A 9,725-nucleotide genomic window follows, 5' to 3' on the forward strand; every position below is an offset into this window, starting at 1 on the left:
GCCCCGCCGCCGCACGCACTCCGCTGCGCCTCGGCGCCACCGCATCGCCTCGCCGCCGCCCAACCTCGCCGGATCCGCCCACCATGTCCGGTCATTTCTTCCCATCCGGCGAGCCCCCTCTGGTGATCCTTGAAGAACGCGCCCGATCTAGATCCGGATCTGAGAGGTTGACCTAATTTTGCCCTAAGTCCCAGTAATGTTTAGCATTTTTCATCGCATCATAACTCTGCATCCGTGGCTCCGTTTTGGACGTGTAGCATATCAAATTGTTCACATCGACGAGTACTTCATTTCATTCCATTGCACCATGTTCATGTGAGTTCATCTTGATGCCCTAAATGCTGTTGCAAGAGTGCTATGCAATGTTAGTTTCAGATTCTTATCAGTAATTGGACATTTGTCATTTTTGCCATGATTAATGTGTGCCTCCTATGAACTTGAGCCCTACTTGTGTTTTGAAGTATGTCATGCCATCATTACAGGGGTGTATGCCATGTATTTTTGTGATCTTCGTGGTGACTAGCACAAGCATGCAAAGTAGCTCTCGTAATGTTGCTGATTTCAGGGTCTTAGAAATCTTCTAAGTCTTTTCCCTGATAATATTTTTATGCCATGTATTCTTGTTTCTATAGAGTGATCCATGCCTCTTTTGAGCATGTTCGGTAAGGATCATTTTGAGATATTGTTATGCTCTATCCATCCATGCCCTTGTTTGCAATTATGGAGCACCCTAGCCTGACTCAATTTTGCTCTACTTTTGCTAAAATGTTCCTGGCAGATTATTTACGTGTTAGGCAATTTTGCTGAGGTTGTTGTAGTGGATCCATGCATGCTATGAGGTTTTTCTTTCCATGTTTAGCTTCTATGCCATGACTACTTGCTGGGTGTATGCTTAGTATGTCATGCAATGCCTTGTGGTGGGTGCATCGAGCTTGCAAACATGCCTAAGTGAATCTGTTTTTGCCATGTTCCAGTTTTCCACTAAGTCTGAACCTGTTAACGAAAGTTTCTATGTTCACATGGTTGCCATTGTATTTTCTGATCCCTTTTGGCTCATGGTAAGTAAGGGAATTTTGTTGTATGCTTTGAGTAGCTTCATGCCATGCCTTGCTTTGCCATGATATGTTCCTGTAGCATGTTTTTATCATGCTCTAAATATTGCTTCCTGATGTTAAATTCCTGACATTTTGTTATTTTCACTAAGTCTGTAACCTGATATCTTTTGCACTTTTGCCATGCTTGTTCGAACCTGCTATTGAGTGAATTAGCCGTAGCTCAGTGTTCATATTTTGTCAAGCATCTTGAGTGGATCCCTGCCATGTGCTTTGTTGTTATGTTAGAGTGTAGTAGCTTGTTGTTCTTGATGCATTTAGATGGCCTCGTGCTGTTAATCGCAGATCGGTGCCATATTTGTTTTGCTTGCCATTTGCAAACCGTGCATCCGATTCCGGTGATCTTTATATCGATTTCGACAGAAATCAACTTATCTTTCCAGTGGCACTCTTGGTTTTCCAAGTTGATGCCAAGTTCAATCTTTCCTTTCCGAAACATGCATATGCATCGCATATCACATGCCGCATATCATGCCATGTTTTGCATCATGTTGCTTGTGCATTGCATCGTGGTTGATTGTGTCTCCCTTTGCTTGTGTTATTTCTTTGGGTAGAGCCGGGAGATGAGTACGTGATCGAGGAACCAGTTGAGTACGCTTACGAGGATCAAGCTAACGTCAACTCAGAGAACTTTGCAGGCAAGATGATCATACCCTCGAAATCACTTCTATCTTTGCTTGCTAGATGCTCGCTCTATTGCTATGCCTTTGCTATGATACCTACCACTTGCTTATCATGCCTCCCTTATTGCCATGTCAAACCTCTAACCCACCTTGTCCTAGCAAACCGTTGTTTGGCTATGTTACCGCTTCGCTCAGCCCCTCTTATAGCGTTGTTAGTTGCAGGTGAAGATTGGAGTTTGTTCCTTGTTGGAACATATTTATTGTTGGGATATCATTATTATATCTTGTCTATTTTAATGCATCTATATACTTGATAAAGGGTGGAAGGCTCGGCCTTATGCCTGGTGTTTTGTTCCACTCTTGCTGCCCTAGTTTCCGTCATACCAGTGTTATGTTCCTTGATTTTGCGTTCCTTACACGGTTGGGTTATAATGGGAACCCCTTGACAGTTTGCCTTGAATAAAACTCCTCCAGCAAGGCCCAACCTTGGTTTTACCATTTGCCACCTAGCCTTTTCCCTTGGGTTTCGCGGACTCAAGGGTCATATTTATTTTAACCCCCCCCCCAGGGCCAGTGCTTCTCTAAGTGTTGGTCCAACCTGAGCGATGTCTGGCGCCACCTGGGCAACCAGGGTCTATGCCAACCCGACCTCTGGCTCATCCGGTGTGCCCTGAGAACGAGATACGTGCGACTCCTATCGGGATTTGTCGGCACATCGGGCGGCTTTGCTGGTCTTGTTTTACCATTGTCAAAATGTCTTGTAACCGGGATTCCGAGTCTAATCGGGCCGTCCTGGGAGAAGGAATATCTTTCGTTGACCGTGAGAGCTTGTGATGGGCTAAGTTGGGACACCCCTGCAGGGTTTTGAAATTTCGAAAGTCATGCCCGTGGTTATGGGCTGATGGGAATTTGTTAATGTCCGATTGTAGAGAACCTGAAACTTAACTTAATTAAAAATGAATCAACAACGTGTGTAACCGTGATGGTCTCTTTTCGGCAGAGTCCGGGAAGAGAACATAGTCTCGTGTTATGCTTGAACGTAAGTACTTCTAGGATCACTTCTTGATCATAGATTCTCGACCGTGCTTTGCCTTCTCTTCTCGCTCTCATTTGCATATGTTAGCCACCATATATGCTAGTGCTTGCTGCGGCTCCACCTCACTACCTTTGCCTACCCATAAGCTTAAATAGTCTTGATCGCGAGGGTGTGAGATTGCTGAGTCCCCATGACTCACAGATTACTTCCAAAACCAGATGCAGGTGTCAATGATGCCATTCCAGGAGATGCAACTGAACTCAAGTGTGAGTTCGATGAGGACTCAGGATGTTACTACGTTTCTTTTCCAGACGATCAGTAGTGGAGCCCAGTTGGGGGCGATCGGTGATCTTATGCATTTGGGGTTGTCTTTATTTTAGTTCTGTAGTCAGACCTTGATTGTATCTGGATGATGTAATGCTATATTTATGTATTGTGTGAAGTGGCCATTGTAAGCCAACTTTGTACCTCTTTCTTATTCAGTGCATGGGATGTGTAAAGATTACCCCTCTTGCAACATGCCTACAATGCGGTTATGCCTCTAAGTCGTGCTCCGACACGTGGGAGATATAGCCGCATCGTGGGTGTTACACTCAGTGTCTTCAATATAGTTTTTATCAGCTTTCTTGGAGACCAATAGGGATGTCTCACTATCTTGAACCTTATCTGCATTACTTCCTATACCATTGCATAACGGTGTACTCTTCTCCAATATTTTATCCGCATTCTAAAAGAGAAACAAACAAACACATCACAGGTTTACAATGTAGTATATGAAACTCATTTTGGTAAACTAGTTCAGTAGTAAGGTGGACAGGATAACAGCATGAAACAAACATATATCTATTTAATATGGTCACTATATTGTCTATATCATTCTAGTTTATGTTGCCAAATCAAGATAGATACAGTTCGAATCATATCTATTTAAGACAAAGCAGCTTAGACAGAATATAAGTGTGGGAAACTACACAGCAATAACAACACTTGTAAGGTGCATGGCATGAGAATATAACTGTTTATTCAATTGAAACTGAAATCAACATAAAGCAAGTTACAACAGCAAACACGTTAAAAAAATAGATTTAAAACATACCTGTTGCGCCATTGGAGTTTCAATTGCATCCTTGAAATTTGAAATTAGTTGGTATGAGTAAATACAGTAATGCAAGAGTAAAGTAGTATGAACCATAGCTACGGAACCTGACCTGAGAACAATTCTTCTTCTGCTTTAAGCGTTAACTTGGGGTCCAGAGTGGTGGTCCTTGTGCTTTGGGCACTGCAGTTGCCTTACTAACTGCTCGTGTTTGGGTGCTCTGTGGTGGAGACGGTGCTGTGTCAACGGGAACTGGGTTACTATCTGCTGGGGTTGGGGTTAGAAGGGGTGTAGCTGGTTCTCTGTCCAACTGGGTAGGGGTACAATCTATGTGAGTCTGGGTTATGTGTGGTGGGGCTGTTTCTTGGGCAAGTACAACCGTGGTTCTATCTACATCAACAGGTAGCACGATCTTTTCTGAAGACCGTGTTTTTACTCGCATAGATACTGCCATCACCCCCTATAATTGAAATGGCTGATAAATAAGAAAACTAATTGAATGTACAAACATTGTAAGATAGACAGGTGCAATGGATAGTAGGGAAGAAAACAGGGCATGAAATAATTCACATTTATGTTGTCTAACCAAACAGAATAGCGGGACATAATTTCACGTGTATGATGGCTAACTAAACAGGACAGAATGACATACTTCAAAATATGATGACTATGTAAACAGGATGACATGATATAACTATACGATGTGTCTATTAAAGTGGTTGGCATGCCATAAATCAAAAACATGTCGTCGATGGAAACATGATGGCATGATATAATTCGCGGATAGAATGACATAATTCAAAATATGATGACTATGTCAACAGGATGAGATGATATAACTATATTATGTCTTTAGAAAATGGGTTGGCATGCCATAATTCAGATACATGCTATCTATGAAAACATCATGGCATGATATAATTCAAATATATTATTTATATACTAAGGAAGTGAGTAGAGGGCAATCGCATATATGATGTGTCAACTAAGGAGATGGCATTCAATATCGTGTATATGATGTAAAAACTAAGCATTGTAATACAACATATGCATGATATGAGTAATATAACCCTGCCAAGTTTGAGCATATACCTCAGGGGGATAATAGGACTGGTCATCTGCCTCTGAATCCTCCTCTGAAGAGCTATCTGTAATCAGCAAGATATCTGCTTCACCAGGTAGCATTGTCTGCTCTGAAGACCTTGTTTTCACTCCAGATTTCTCCATCACCAATTCGAATGGCTGATGCACAGGAAGAGTAGTTGAATATACAAACATTGTCGACAAAAGCAATGAGAAATACAAAAAAAGGATGGCATGATATAATTCACATATGTGACGCTTGGCTAAACAGCATAGCATTGCATAATTCACATATATAATGCCTTGCAACAAGATAGCATTGCAGAATTCACATATATAATGTCTTGCAACAAGATGGCATTGCATAATTCACATATATGGTAATTAGACAGTAAACAGGTGGCATTCACACAAAGCATGTCTAAACTAAGCAACTGACATAGCAATGCAAGATACCATACGCATGATATGAGCATCATAACCCTGCCAAGTTAGAGCATGCACGTCGGGGGGGGGGAAATAGGACTAGTCATATGTCTCTGAATCCTCCTCTGAGGAGCTATCTGTAACCAGCAAGACATGCGCTTCGTCAGATAACATTGTCTGCTCTAAAGACCTTGTTTCCACTCCAGATTTTTCCATGACCGTGTCGAATGGCTGATGCACATGAAGAGTAATTGAATGTACTAAATTTTTGGACAAACTTAACACGTAATAAAAAAATGATGCCATGATATAATTCACATATAAGATGACTGGCTAACCAGGGTGGCATTGCAAAATTCCCATATATGATGCCTGGCTAAACAAGATGGCATTGCATGATTCACATATACGATAAAAAAACTAAACAGATGGCATTGACACAAAGCATGTCTAAACTAAGTAGATGATATCTTTGATGTATACAGTAAGCAATGCAGGGCACCATATGCATGATATTACCAACGTCAGCATGCCAAGTTAGAGCGAAGACCTCATGGGTTAAATAGGAGTGGTCTTCTGCTTCTGAATCTGTCGGTGTTCTGGGAACGGGGGTCCCCAGACTTGCCTGCCTGCGGCCTGCGGCGTGGCTCAAAGGGGGGCCCAGCACGGCCCATCTTCACCAACACAGACCCAAGACCCTCGCGAGGGGCCAAGCCTCGCGGGTCGGATGACGCGGAGCTTCCTCAGGCACGGCCTCATCAGGCTGGCTCGCGAGGAGGCGAAGAGATCAAGGCGGGGTACCTCACAAGGTGCCCGTGACGCAAGCCATGATGACCAAGGGCGCCAGGCGGGTGCCAGCCCGCGCAGTGTCCTTCTTTCCCCTTTGGTGCAAAGGGGGCAAGCGCAGCCGCGGAGTACCGAGGCATCAGGCAAAGGTTGCCATTTCGATGCAACAAGACAAAGACCAGGAGGACTACAAGATGGAGGTCATCGTGGAGCCCAAGACGGCGTCACCACCAGAGCTTTGTGCAGGCGATGACTACTTTTGCCAGGACAGCTGGTACTAGCTGTCCCCTTTCAAATTAGCCCGCCATTGTTGGCTCTCTTCCAGCTCGATATTTGGGAAGAGGACCAGGGCCTCTATAAATAGGACCAGCCACCCGGAGGATGGAAAGAGCTCGGTGAGAGGTTATAGGTTGGAGAGAGGCATCATCAGTTGTGAAAAGAAAGAGAGAGAAGGGTGACTGGACTCCTCCCAGCAGTTCATCGCCCCAGCCAAGAATAGACCCTCGCGATGCTGTTCTTCCTTGTATTGTTCATCACCATCAGCCCAAGAGGCAATCCACCACACCACACACTGGAGTAGGGTATTACACCACAACGGTGGCCCGAACCAGTATAAACCCTGTGTCTCTTGTGTTATTCTTTCCATAGCTTAGATCTTAGCGAGGCGGAGGGGTGCAGGTAGGTAGGAGGCGAAATCTCCGCGCGCACCCCAGTGTTCGAACCTCAAGGGTCCGCCGGAACCCTAAATCCGGCATTTGGCGCGCCGGGTAGGGGTGCGCCGGAATTCGTCTTCCACCACCCCGTTCTCCTCCGACCATCACGCCCATGTCTGACGCTCGTCGGGCCCGCGCCGAGCGCCGGGCTGCTCTCGCTTCCCGCGTCGCCCAGACGGCCCCTGTCGGTGGGCGTCCTCGCCGTTCCCCGTCACCTGCCGTCAACGCCACCACCGGCCCGGCGGGGGACGAGTAGCAAGCATCATATCAGCATCCGTCTGTGCGGCAAGACGGCCGCACCGCAACTCCCTCGCTCACCCCAGCTGGTTCTTCGTCCCGCGCGCTCCGCGCGCCCATGGAGGCTCGAGCTGCGCTCATCGCAGCAAACGAGCTCCTGCGCTACCGTCCCGTCGACGACGTCTATGAAGAGTGGCTCGACCGCGTCGCCGAGCTCGTCCGCGCTGCAGGGGGATCTCCTGCGCCGTCCGTTCCACTACACCGCATCCCGCCCCGCGCGGGCGACGAAGCTCCGGCGGCGCCCCGGCCGCCTCCTCCTCAGGAAGGTGCCATGGCTCCAAGGCGCATGGCCCCTGGGCAGTACCCGCTCGGTCAGGTGCCAGCGCGGCAAGAGCAGAGCTGCCAAGAAGTCCCTCGCCCGCAAGAAGCTGCCGGGTGCTCCCTACTCCAGCACGTCGCGACCATGCTCTTGCTCCCGCGCATCAAGACCCCGCGCTGCTCCCAGCTGCAGCGCGTGGGGACATCCAAGATTAAGCTCTCCGTCACCCAAGGCCTCCCGTGGCCACAGCAGGCTGCCGCGCCTTCACCACCGAGCTACGCAGTGTCACGTGGCCCGGCAAGTTCAAGCCAGACCTGCCTCCTCGTTACGACGGCACGGCTGACCCTGCAGAGTTCCTCCAGCTTTACGAGCTGGGCATCGAAGCTGCCAATGGAGACGAGAAGGTCATGGCGAACTGGTTCCCCATGGCGCTTAAGGACGGGGCCCGCACCTGGCTCCTGAACCTGGCTCCAGGCACGATCTCCTCCTGGGACAAGATGCGCACCCGCTTCATTGCCAACTTCCAAGGTACTCGCGACCGGCCACCCGCCGTGAGCGACATGCGCCGCATCAAGCAACAACCCGGGGAGACCCTGCAGAAGTACATCTAGCGCTTCAACAACGCACGCCTCAAGATTCCCAAGGTGACTAAGGAGGCCATCATCTCAGCCTTCTTCGACGGCGTGCGCGATGTCAAGATGAAGGAGGAGCTGGCGATGCATGAAGACCTGTTCACTTCCTTGGAGCTGTTCAACTTGGCAACCAAGTGTGCCAGGGCTGATGAAGGGCGTCTCTCCCTCCTTGAGCTGCCTGCCATCGACCCGGAAGAGAAGAAGCCCAAGGCCAAGGATGTGAAGCGCAAGGGGGCTGTCGTGCTCGCGGCAGAACCAGACACCAAGCGGGGCAGAGATCAGCCCAAACCTTCCAAGGGCAGCCGGTACTGTGTGTACCACGACCTCCACACCCACAACACCAACGAATGTCAAGAGCTCCGAGCCGTGCGAGAAGGAAGGATCGGCCATCGCCCTGACCACGGTGACCGGGGCTACGGTCGAGGAGGAGGAAGGAACGCACGACGCTGGGAAGACCGTGGCCCGCGCCAAGGGTGGCGCGATCAACCTCACAAGGATCGCTGGCAAGACCCGCCTCACGAGGGAGACTGGAGGGATCAGCCTCGCGAGGATCGCCCGCAAGGCAACGCAGGCCTCCCTCCGCTGCCGCCGCAGCCAAGGAGAAACAAGGACCGCCACCAGGACGAGGAGGCTGGGGGCTTCCAGGAGCTGCACGCGATCGCCTGCATCCTGGGCGGGGCTCAAGCCCCAGCCTCTCAACGCATCTTCAAGCAGTTCGCCCGCGAAGTGAATGCAGTCCTCCCCAGGCTCGAAGCCACGCGCCCTCTCAGGTGGTCGGCGTGCGCCATCACGTTCAGCTCAGCAGATCAGCTCAAGTGTGCGGATACAGCCGGAGTCCTCCCGATGCTTTGTTCCCCAATCGTCAGCAACGTGGTGGTCACCAGGACCCTCATCGATGGCGGGGCAGGGCTCAACATCCTGTCCGTGGAAACATTCAACAATCTCCAAGTGCCCTACAGCCAGCTTCAGCCAACCAAGCCTTTCTCCGGAATCACCGACGGCTCCACGGTCCCGATTGGGCAGGTCCGCCTCCCTGTCACCTTCAGGGCATGCGACAACTACCGCACCGAGCTCATCGACTTCGATGTCGCTCACATTCGCCTGCCGTACAACGCCATCCTTGGGTACCCAACGCTGGCCAAGTTCATGGCCGTAACTCACCACGGCTGCAACGTCCTCAAGATGCCAGGAAGTGGCGGAGTCATCACGGTGCCCTGTGAAGAGAAGGACGCGGTGTGTTCCCTGGAATGAGCCTTTCAGGCCGCGTCACTGGAAGACCCGGATCGCGGAAGCAGGAGGCCTCCCGAGACCGCCCCCAAGAAGAAGAAGACATCGTCTGGCCTGGCCACTCAGGAGGAAGGCCCCTCTGGGCCCGCGCCTTCCCAGGGGGAACCTCCTTCCATCGCATAGGAAAGCACGCCCGGCGCCCTCCTCAGGCAGGGCTCGGGGGCTCTCCCCTGGAGGGCCACCGACCTAGCTAGGGTCACGAGGGAGGCGCTTGGGCACCACATGGAGGCGTGTTTCGAAGCACGTTTCCCTCAAGAAGGAGCAAGTCAAGGGGAGCCAGACCCTCAGGAGTTCGTCAGCAAGGCCATTCGGGAGCTACAGGAGTCAAGAGTCATGAAAGGCGGCCGCCGCCTACCAGCAGTGGCTCCCCATCCA

The sequence above is a fragment of the Triticum aestivum genome, chromosome 3A (assembly GCF_018294505.1).
Source record: "Triticum aestivum cultivar Chinese Spring chromosome 3A, IWGSC CS RefSeq v2.1, whole genome shotgun sequence".
Taxonomy (NCBI): Eukaryota; Viridiplantae; Streptophyta; class Magnoliopsida; order Poales; family Poaceae; genus Triticum; species Triticum aestivum.